The 10,254-nt window shown below is 33.1% G+C and overlaps 1 pseudogene; it reads left to right on the top strand.

Annotated features, from left to right (window-relative positions):
* The first annotated feature begins 4,376 nt into the window (after positions 1–4,376).
* Positions 4,377–10,254, top strand: part of LOC119584967 — a 9,758-nt pseudogene continuing 3,880 nt past the window's right edge.

Genomic DNA, 10,254 nt, shown 5'->3' with positions numbered 1-10,254 from the left:
AAGTTGATTTGCTTATTATGGGTTTTATTGTACTTGTAAATTCATTGTACCTTGATATTTAAATTGTGGATGATAGATAATTATAACTGATGACAAGACAACTGATGTTAGATACTGCATTCTCTGTTATAATATGGCATCCGCCTTGCTGAACTCTGCAGTGGACCCCCATCCCATCATTTTCCTGTGATGTTGGGATGTGTATTGATTTTTCTTTTAAAAAATGGTAGATCTAAATATTGGGAACTAGACCTTTGAGTTCTGGCAGAGTTCTGTACTTTCTGGGTGTATACCAGTTATATATCTTTTAGATATATGTATTCTTTTTCTATGCAGATAGCACATTATCCACAAGTATAGGCTAGATTAGTTTATGGGCTTAAACATACTTTTTTTCATCAGAGCAGGCTAAAATTTTCTTATCAATTTTTTTTTTTTTTTGCATCTGTCCTAATTTACATTTCTATACCTGCTTATCTCGACAAAAGTTAGGGATGTTGTATATCTGTGTCTATATTTCTATATATACTGATGTTGTTCCCCTGTTCTTCCCAGGTAAATTGGATTTGCAGTTGCTCCCACGAACACCCCAAATTTTGGAACGACCCTGACACGGGAAATCGCTTCGCCTCACTCATATTCGTCCGCAAAGCCAAGCAGAGGCCCCTTGATGCAATCTTGTAAAAATACTTGTACATGATAGAAAAGGAATAATCCAAAGAGTATCAGTTGTGCCAAATTATCAGCTGTCCATTCTTTAGGCATTTGACCCTTCGTCCTTGTCCAAGGCGATATAGAGTGTGAAGGACACTCAATTTTGGTTTAGTTCATATTTTTGAAAAAGAGAGAAAGGGAAACCATGGCTGTCCATGCTGCATGGCCTCCACTGGCCTGCTTGGCCATGTTGGTGATGGTGGTAGCCTTTATCATCCTCAAATATGGAGACCGACTGTGCAAAGCACGCACAGTCCCCAAGCCCCAGAACTATGAGATTGAAGACCAGTCCTCGGAGAACACAACCTACATGTTTGATGAGAGGAAAGCATGCGAGAGTATGTGGAAATCCCTGAGATGATTCCCGAACCAGAGAAGAAGGAGAAGTATGAGATTGCTGTGTGATTGTGAATGAGGTCACAGAATGATGATGTGGGTTGGTTCAAGTCCTTGGCTTGAGTCTTTCATTCTTCTTTTGTTATATGTTCAGTTCATTCATCTTGTTTAACTGTAAGGTTAATTTACTTTTATGCATTCATAAATTTGAATGTAATCTGAAAATTATCTTTTTAATGGGAGTGAATATGTGATAGCAAACAGGCCCTCTGAAGTATTAATGTATTTGCTATCAAGTGTGAAAGTTTTTTTCAAAGTTTTCAAGATTAAGTTTAACTGTTTTCTGTTCTTTTATTCTGCCCCCAAAATTGCTGTTTTAAAATTTTTAGATTAATTTTTATTTTAAAAATATATTATTATATAATATATATATATATATATATATATATATATATATATATATATATATATATATATGCTTCTTGTGTTCTCCCATCCCCATCATCAGTAATGGTGTTAATGAAGTGTGTATTAGACATAGCTAATTATATCATAACAACTTGCATTTGTCTTAACTAGCACATATTTTTTGTTTCTGCCAGTCGAAGATGGAAAGAGAGGAAGGTAGCTATAGCACACCCAAATGAGCAGCAAACTTCTGCCCAAAACTCAACAGCTAATATTCAGAATTTGTTCATTTACATAGCTCATACTATTGCATGTTTGATGCAATGGCAGCTTGTTCAATGTTGTTACAGTTGATAAGTTTTTAATAGTCGCTTATTATTGCGTCACATTTTTATTATCATAATTGTTTTGAAATGCCATTGTGTCAAAATGTTTTTAGCATAGGATTTTAATACCCATACATACAGTATATGTAAGAATATTACTTTGTTTATGGACCAGTATTTTCTTTTAATTATCTTGGTCTGTTGATTTTAAATTAGTGGTGTCTTTCATAAGCATGTACATTCCAGCTTTTTAAAAAAGTAACTTGATTTTTTATATGAAGTTGATTTATTTTTACAAGTTTTAAATAGTGAGAAGACCATTGTATAATTGTTAAGGAAATTGTACAGCACAAGAATTCCTTCCTGTTCATTTTTTTTATATATTTATAAAGACACAAATGCTCACAGAATCTCAAAAAAATAGTCTTACTAAGAAACCCAACTGTACCTGGAATGTATTCCGTCCAAAGTTGCATTGCTTGTGCCTGTGTTGAGAAGATAAAAGTTACTCTACATTAATGACTACTTCTTGCAGTTCAATATGAGAAGGTGACCACTCATAGGTATGTCATGAATCTCATGGATCATGATTTGCAACAGCAATATTACGTCTTCTTTAGATTACAGGGACCTTGTTTGTTCCTTGTCTATTTTTCTTACTGGAGTTACGAAAATGATAATAAATAGTTGTAATTATTTTGGTGTTTGATTATTATCCGTTACCAAGAAAGTGCAAAACTTTTTAATTTTGCATTATTTTTTTATGGTTGTTTTAGTTTAACCTGCAGCCAATAATGATATTTGAAAAGTTTAAATAATAATCATGTTTTGCAATCAGATGTTTGCGAGCATGTATAGATCATATTTGAAATGTTTTTATACACATACAAAATATAAGTTCTCACTTTTTCTCTCATATGTACATATATATATATATATATATATATATATATATATATTATATTATATATAAAATATATATATATTATTTTATAAAATATAGTATATATTATATATATAATATATATAATAACATATATTTATATATAAATATATACATAAAAGGTTGTGTAATATTTATTATATATTTATAATATATATAATATAATATATATATTACATATATATATATTATATATATATAAAATATAAAATTATATATAAAATGCAACGCCGGGGGTTTTTGTCTCTGTCCCAAAACATGTTTAACATGAAAGGATGACCGGGCATTTTACATAAAGGGGACCTGGCAAACAGGACGCAATGGCTGTGAGCGGAGGAGCGGAGGACAAGCCAAGAAGAGACTGCCTGGGTGCTGCTCCTGTGAAGACCTTCGTGTGTGCCTTTGTGACCTGATAAACTTTGTGTGCCCTTTATTAAGCTGTATCGTGCAGTGTGACATGATGGTTTCCCCTGTATTGTGCCTATAGAAAAGTGTTACAGGTAAAAGTAACTTGTGTAAATAAAGAATGACTGTCATTTTGCGTTTATTTCGTGCCCTGCCCTCGCACTTGGCGTTTCCCTCCTGGGGTCTGGGACGCTGTGTGCCGGTGCCTCTTGGAAGATGTTCAGTATTCACGACCAATGTGGATAGCACGCCGTCTGCCTAGCCTGCCTTGTGTGGTGCAGAGAGACGAGGCGGTCGGCGTAAACAATATATATATATATATTTAGTATATATATATATATATATATATATATATATATATGATTATATATATATATATACATGTTATGTATGTGTGTATGCCAAGGAGTTGGGGTATATTTCAAAAAAATGTATTTATAGGCATACATAGAAATTAAAGAAAGAAAATAAAAATTATATATATCGGACAAGTGACAGAGAGAAAGGGGGAAGGGGGGGGCGAGAAGAGAAAGGAGGGAAGGGGGGGGAGGGGAAAAAGAGAGATTGATATACAAGAAATTTCACTGAAAAAAAACGATTAATTTGGAACCTTTAATCCAAATTGTTCCAAAATAGCGCTCAATTCTCGATTACCTTTTATTAGATAAAACAGAATCATTTCAAATATTTAGATAGAACACATTTTAGATAAAAACCAATAACAGAATTCAATTAGAAGTTAGAAATAGTCTTGTTTCATCTGATTTTCTTTATATATATATATAATATATATATATATATATATGTATTATCATAATCTATTATATATATAATATAATATATATATATATATATATATATATATATAATATATATATATCTTTTTTGGTCCGGATATCACATATTTTTTCTTATATATCTTTACTTATTAGTAGATAAAAATAGAATCACATAAATATTTAGATATAACGTTTTTTAGGATGAAAATGATAACAGAATTCAATTAGAATAAAATATAGATTGTAAAAACTAGTGTTGTTTCCATTCCTGATTTTCTTATATTTATATATTTCTTATATATATATTTTTTTATATATATCTTTCCATACTTGTAGATAAAAGCATAATCTTAAAAATACTTAGATATAATTTTTTAAATAATAAAAACGATAACAGAATTCCATTTGAATAAAAAATATAGATTCCGAAATTTAGTGTTGTTTTCATTCCTGGTTTTGGGTCAAGTCAGCTGTTGTTTACACGGCGAGCGGCGAGCTTGTCTGCGGGTTTTCTCGAATTTTCGCCTTTTTCGTTCGTATTTCTTGTCCTTTTTATTGATTTTTCTCGAGAATTTTGTGGAGGCTTTGGCAAAATGCCGTACGCTAATCAGCCCTCTTTGAATTTGACGGAGTTGACGCAGGAGAATATTAAGTTTTATATTGAAGATACAGACCTTAGGTGAGTTGTTTCCTATCAACGTGACGCAACTTTTTATATTACATTATTTTAGTCAATGAAATACATGATTTTATTTTATTTTGTATGGTGCTCTCCGGTGTATGTTAATGATTTGCTTGGCAGAGTTTTTAGAGTCCTCGAGATGGAGCAAGACACAGCTTTTGAATGCATATATGCCTGTATATATTCTATTTTAGTATGTCTTTTCTATCCATTTAAGAATAGGTTAAATGCTGTGAGGAGAGTAAGTCTGTGGCAATTGGGTAGGGGTCCAGGACAGAGCCACCAATGGGGAAAATACGGCAATTAGATGGGGTTCTTGGGGCAAACCCCTGGGTCAGGAAGGATTTTAGTTCATACAGCGTTGTTTGTGGATTCTCAGAGGTGGCTGGGTGAAGTCGCCGAAAAAGCAGTTACCAGTATTTTCTGCAATATCATTTGAAAGGAAAAGTAACAAGATATTTCTGGCATATTACAATGTAAATAATTGTAACAAGGAATAATAATTGCAAGGTTGGATGACTGTGTGAAAGTAAAAAAAACACCAGTATCAATGTAAGCCTAGGATGAGGAATGGAGTTAACTAAATTATTTTTGTGATATGAGCATAATGTTTGTTATCAGTATTATTATGTAGATTACAAGCAGTCTGCCTGTATATTTTATTCTCTTGCTTCCAGAATTTTCCAGAATCATCTCTAGATATTAGTAGACATTAATGGTAGCTCAGTGATATTGAAGTCATTAGTAACAGTTACCCAGATTTTACGTAGAGTAATTAGTACCAGCAATAAGAAACAATAAAGACTTACACATGGTTTCAAGGGACCTCAATCATAGAACCAGGAAACCCCCATTATATATAAGGGAATTATATTGAAGGCCAATTAGAGCTGGTGGAGTATTAAGCAATTGCAGGAATTAAAATAAATATTACTCATATAAAGGAAGTGATTTGACAGTCACTGTTAGGCTTACATAAAAGAGTTTACACATACCAAAGATATTGTCAGAAAGAGAAATTAAAAAATTGTAGACTACCATAAACATTCCATGTGTATACCCCTTGTGGCATAGACTTTTTGTACAACTTTTACATGTGTGTATATATGTCATATGTTATATTCAGTTTTTTTTTTTATTATATTATTCTGATACAGAAAGAATAGACATGATATTAATTTTGCTTAGAGGTTTGAATATACCCACAGGAAAGTCCCTTTTAAGAAAATAAATATACACTCTTCTAGCCTAAAGTGTGTGGTACAAATACTACACACTGAGCTTAACAAGTCTGAGTTATGTTAGCTTTTGGTTGTGATTAGCTAAAAATCCCTGAAATATTTATGGGATATGAGGTTCAAGATCATAATCATTGATATCCATTGAATGTAGGAAGAGATATAGTTTTAGACACCTTTACAATCAGTTGTTATTATGGAAGAAATTTTGTGAATGGTTAGTTATATTGTTCCCAAATTTTGTATCATTTGGTATTTTATTTGGGTTGCAATATATCCCATTGTCTTTCAGATGAATGAATTCAATAAATGCAGTAGTAAGCATACCATATTTGGTCTTTAATTCTATTAGAAATTATGCAAATATACATTCAGTGATGGAAACACAGTAACATCCACAAATGATCTCAAATATTAAGTGTTGATAATTTCTTATTATCAACTTGCAAAGGAGATACCATAGATGAAATGTTCCGTATCTTTCTGTCTTTCGTCATACAGCAAACTTTACCTTGTACCATTAGTGTTGTGAAGGTGAAACTATAAGTGAATTTAACAAGAATTGTCTGTCAATGCTGCCATGGCATAAATTCAGTGATCGCCACTTCTCCACATTATAGCCCTCTGGTAAAAAGAATAAAAAAAAGTACTGGGACCAGTATCGAGATGTTCATCTAACAGGGCGTTTGCCAAGTTTCAAAGGAGTTTGCAAAAATATAGTCACAAAAATTTATATTGAGGACCTATCATTTTTCATTAGATCATTCCTTCCCCTCTTCTAAATTATCTATATATATTATATATGATTTTATAATCTCTTAAAAGTACATTCTTCTTCTCCCTCCAGTGTGGCCAATAGGCCTGCGCGAGTCTTCATTGCTGAAACCCCAACAGTGCTATGGACTGGGTGCAGTTAGAGGAGAACTCGACTGTAGTGTAGCGATGAGTTCATTGCCCATCGTGTCGGCCTCATCCCCTCACCTCAGACGAGAGGGTTGATCAGAGCAGTATTCTCGAGTGAGGTATTTAAGCGAATTTGTTTTTATTTTATTTTTATGGGGAGCAAGTGCATGGTATTTATAGAGGTTGATATTATATTGATATGTCATATTTATTACTATTGTTCTTCATTGCCAGAATTAAGTTTTTTATTTTTATTTATTTTTTATGACTGTAATTCCAAAGAGTGAGCCATTCACTTTTATGATTAAAGACAACTAGAATCAAGTTTTCCCTGCCTCTCTATTCCATGTAAAGTAGAGATGATGAGTTAATTATAGTAAAAATTCTTTTTTTTTTTTTTTTTTTTTTCTTTTTTTTTTTTTTTTTGTTTTTCCTTTTTTTTTTTTTTTTTTGTTTTAAAATTTTATTTTTTTGTTTACAAGGAAAGAATAATAACTTTTTAGGATTTCAAGAATTAATTTTATATAAAAAGTAGCTCATCCCCTTGTACTTTTTTTCCAACAGGATTGCAAAATGTATGATACGCCCAGAGTGTTCGGTGGAGTTCACATGGATGAAGGTGCTTGGACGACCCACACACGAATGTTACAAACAGCTAAATTTCAAGCAAGGACTCCCGAGTTTTTCCCCCTCACTCGCCCATGAGAGAGGACGAGGGCAAAAGAAAATGAATAGGAGAATCTAAGGTAAGATTTCGGAGTGTAGGGAAATTTTCATAATTGTTTGAATTATTACATAATGTTTTGTCTTAGTGAAAAGTCATTTAAGATTTCACACAAATCTCTCAAAAAAAGGGGGAAAAAAAGTTTAAACAAAAAAAATATTTTTATTATTTATTATTATTTTTTTTTTCTTTCAAAATTTGAGGAAAGTGTTTCACAAAAGTTTTGTTGCTTGACATGTGATATCAGTGGAACATTGATAATATTTGCTCATAGTGTTGTTTTTTTTTTTTTATGTAAATTATATAATTTGGTGGATGGGGAGGACATAATCATGTAAACTTGTATATAAATAAAGTTGAAATTATGGTCTGCTTCTCTCTCTCTCTCTCTTCTTCTCTCTCTCTCTTTTCTCTCTCTCCTTCTCTTCCTCTCTCCTCTCCTTCTTCTCTCTCTCTCTCTCTCTCTCTTCTGGTTTTTCTCTCTCTGAGTCTCTTCTCTCTGAGTCTCTCTCTTCTCTCCTCTCTCTCTCCCTCTCTCTCTCTCTCTTCTTCTCTCTTCCCTCTCTCCTTTTCCCCTCCCTCTCCTCTCTTCTCTCCTCTTTTCTCTTCTCCCACCTCCCTCTTCTCTTTTCTCTTCCCCTCTCTCTCTCTTCCTCCTTCTCTTTTTCCCTCCTCTCCTCCTCCTTTCTTTCTTCCTCTTTCTCTCTTTCCCTTTTCTCTTTCTCCTCCCTTCCTCACCCTACTCATCTCAATAAATTTTCAGATATCTTGATTTTTAAAATTTGCGCAAGGGCAAGCTTGAAGTGAGAGCCTATGCTGTAAAAGGGTTTTGGAAAGGAGATGCCAAATGGAACCCACGACGGGGTGGCCTTGAGTTTTGTTTCCCGACAACGCCTCCGAAAACAAAAGTACCCCAAAACCCAAGAGGAATGGCCTAAGAGTGAAAATTCCACCATCGACGAAAACTTTTGGTAGGGTCTTTTCTTGTTTTTCCCTCATCCCCCCCCCACCTAGCAGACTGGGGAGGGCCAGAATACAAGGTTGTTTCCTCATCTTTCGAGTAGAGCATTAAGGAGTTTAGACCACGTGGTAAATTTTTTTTTAAGGGGTGATATTGGAGGCGATTTCCCTTTTGTTTTACTATCCTCTCAATTTTTTCTCCGCTCTTCTTGTCGAGAAAATTTGACATGTTTTTTCTTTCACTTAATCTGAGAACTAAAAATAATGAGTGAAATTAGTTTTGAACCAATTTCAGTATGTAAATTCAATAAGAACTCTATTTTCCCATGAAGAATCTGTTTTTCTCCCTAAGAATTCTTTTTATTAAGATCATTGTTCCAGGTATTCAAATGCAATATGACTACAAGCAAGGTAAAGATAAAATTGGTAACCGGTATTAACAAAACCTTGAACATGGTTAAAAGTCACCCTTGATTACCCTTTGGTTAAGAGAGAAATTATAAAAAGTTTCAGCAGAATCTTGAAGTTCTGTTTTGTAGGTTTTAAAAATCTTGATTTGTCTGTAAATTTTCCTCTTCCCTCCTTCTCTTGGTGCAGCCGGCTCCTTTGCCCCTGGCAAACCTTTCCCAAGTTTTTCTTCAAGTAGGGGCCTCGGAACCCTTTTAAGCCGAGGAACATATGTCTGATGGCATAGGCATTTAAAAAGAAGCTTCCGAACCCCAGAAACATTTGACATGGAGCTTCAGACCGATGCTCTGGCCATAAACTGAGTAGGTATGAGCGCGTGTGGTTTCTTTTTTTTTTTTGCTGGGGATCAGTGCCTTGGATGGGTCATCTTTTATATATATTTTTTATTATTAGGTTATAATAGTTTTATTTTGTGTTGGTCATTAAACCAATCTGCGGAGATGAGAGGCAACACCCCAGAGGCACATGGCTAGAGAGGACAGAACCCAGCAATGTGTGCATGTGTTTATCCCTCTTAACCACTTGAGTGATTAACACAATTACAATTGTCCAGCATGAGGTTTTTACAATGATGTGCAGTTTAGCCTCCCTTCCCCTTTTTTATCATTGATATAACATTATCATTGTTTGAATAACCCAATTTTAGTTAAATTTGGATGAGAGCTGTAGGGGACTTTTGGGTCTGTCAAGTATCATCAAGCAGAGCATACTTTGGGCATCCCCTGTTTGGTTTACCAGAGTTTGTCATTCACTTTCTGTTTTGTTTTCTTTTCTTTTTACCCAAAGAAAACATTGTGGCAGTTTTACTGTAGGGTTTTGATTCCCTTTTGTGGTGGGGCCCACCAAGAGTGGGGTTTTTCACCTCGGCTTTCAGTTTGTGGTATGAATGACTGGTTTGTCTTTTAGCACAATACATTTTTCATCTGTAATGCTGGTATTTCTGAAAACCATTTATCGATATTTTTCTTTTCTTTATATCTGAAGCTCTTACATACAAATATTTTTTTATACTTATTTTTATTATGTTCTTTTGCTAGTTTTATTTACCAAGTATTAGTAGCCAACTTTTAACCCATATTATTACATACATAATATATATATTATTTATTTATTATATAACTTTTTACATAATATATATATAAATATAATATTATAATATTTTATATAAATATATATATATATATATATATATAATAAATATAAATATAAATATAAATATATATATATATATATATATATATATATAGATAGATAGATAGATAGATAGATAGATAGATATATAGATATATAGATATATAGATATTTGGCAAACAGGACCAGCTGCAGAGTAGCATTACATGTTAAACCATTGCTACATGTTATATTTGA

The sequence above is a fragment of the Penaeus monodon genome, chromosome 3 (genome assembly GCF_015228065.2).
Source record: "Penaeus monodon isolate SGIC_2016 chromosome 3, NSTDA_Pmon_1, whole genome shotgun sequence".
Taxonomy (NCBI): Eukaryota; Metazoa; Arthropoda; class Malacostraca; order Decapoda; family Penaeidae; genus Penaeus; species Penaeus monodon.
This window is presented reverse-complemented; position numbering and strand designations above follow the sequence as displayed.